Here is a 2,137-nt window from a genome sequence, read left to right as displayed (position 1 = left end):
GTGGTGAGTGGTGTTCCCACGTGTGATGTCAGCGTCCATGTCCATGATCTGACGTGTCTTACAGAGGTTGCCATGACAGGGTTGTATTGTGTTGTGGTCGATGTTGCCCTGAAGGCTGGGTAGTTTGCTGTGAACGATGGTCTGTTTAAGGTTTGGTGGTTGTTTGAAGGTGAGAAGTGGAGGCATGGGGATGACTTTGGTGAGATGCTCATCATCATTGATGACATGTTGAAGGCTGTAAAGAAAATAGCGTAGTTTCTCCGCTCTGGGGAAGTACTGGATGATGAAGTGTACCCTATTGGTTATATCCCGTGTCTGTCTTCTGAGGAGGTTGTTGCGGTTTTTCACTGTGGCACGTCAGAACTGGCGATCGATGAGTTGAGCATCGTATCCCGTTCTTATAAGGGCGTCCTTCAATATCTTTAGCTGCCCGTCGCGTTCCTCCTCATCTGAGCAGGGCTTTTCCGTAGGGGATGGCTTCTTTAACATGTTCAGAGTGGAAGCTAGAGAAGTGCAGCATCATGAAGTTATCTGTGGGCTTGCGGTAGAGGTAGGTACTGAGGTGTCTGTCCTTGAAGGAGATGCATGAGTCCAAGATTGAGACTGATTCTGAAGAGTAGTCCATGGTAAGTCTGATGGTGGGATTAAACTTGTTGTTATCACTATGTAGTCGTTTCAGTGATTCCTCATCCACTTAGGTTAATTTCTACTCAAATTATTTATTAGGATGAACCGAATGGCTAACCTGGGAACAGCGGAGAACCATCAGCTCTTCAGGAAGACAGTCCGGCAGGAATATCTGCTACTAAGCAAATGACCTTCTTCCTCATCCAAAGCGAAAACATTGCAGCAGAATGGTGAAGCTTCCAGACCATTTGAACTTGTAAAAGTCAGTAGGCTGGGAAGATGGAATACTGGTGTCTGTAAATAGTTGAACAAATGTATGATATCATAATTTTGAGGGAAATGACACTTTGGAGAGATGTTGTAGATATTTTCAAGTCAACTTGCTGGTGTAGTTGGGACTTGAACCCAGGCCTTCTGGATGAGAGGCAGGGACACTACCACTGTGCCACAACAGCCTGAAGGCAGATGTTGTTTATGTGTCTAAAAAAGTTAATACTTCATGGAGTGCAGTAAGGACCATCCACTGTGTGGATATCCCGTCAGCTTGGTCTGAGTAAGAAAGGAGGTTGTTAGAGATAGACCTGGGGCTGGTGTGCTCTGAGCAGTCTCTGTGATAGTGCAGATCATACACATGTAATATGTAAATAGTTGTGGTAATTTAATGTTCTTCATATTGTTTACTCAACAAGCCTTTTCTAGTTAGATCTGAGAGGTGGATATCTTAATTCAGTTTGATCACTTTAGTTCTGAAGGAAGCCATATGTGCAACAGCCAAAGGTTGGTGTCCTTAGCAATGGTCCAGCAGTATTATCCAGAAAGTCTGCTAATGTCCTGGGGACTGGGGTTCAAATCCTGCCCTGGCAGATGGTGGAATTTGAATTCAGTAAAAATTTGAAATTCGGAGTCTAATGATGACCATAAAATGGTTGTTGGGAAAACTGAATCAGAGATAGTAGGAACTGCAGATGCTGGAGAATCCGAGACAACAAGGTGCAGGGCTGGATGAACACAGCAGGCCAAGCAGCATCATAGGAGCAGAGAGGCTGACGTTTCGGGCCTAGACCCTTCATCAGAAAAGGGGGAGGGGAAGGGGGTTTTGAAATAAATAGGGAGAGAGTGGGAGGCGGATAGAAGAGGGATAGAGGAGAGGATAGGTGGAGAGGAAACAAACAGGTCGAAGAGGCGGGGATGGGGCCAGGAAAGGTGAGTGTAGGTAGGGAGTTAGGAAGGGGATAGGTCAGTCCAGGGAGGATGGACAGGTCAAGGGGGCGGGATGAGGTTGGTCGGTAGGAGATGGAGGTGCGGCTTGGGGTGGGAGGAGGGGATAGGTGGGAGGAAGAACAGGTTAGGGAGGCAGGGACGAGTTGGACTGGTTTTGGGATGCGGTGGGGGGGAGGGGAGATTTTGAAACTTGTGAAATCCACATTGATACCATTGGGCTGCAGGGTTCCCAAGCGGAATATGAGTTGCTGTTCCTGCAACCTTCGGGTGGCATCGTTGTGGCACTGCA

The sequence above is a fragment of the Rhincodon typus genome, chromosome 22 (assembly GCF_021869965.1).
Source record: "Rhincodon typus isolate 14 chromosome 22, sRhiTyp1.1, whole genome shotgun sequence".
Classification (NCBI taxonomy): Eukaryota; Metazoa; Chordata; class Chondrichthyes; order Orectolobiformes; family Rhincodontidae; genus Rhincodon; species Rhincodon typus.
Note: the sequence above shows the minus strand (reverse complement) of the source record.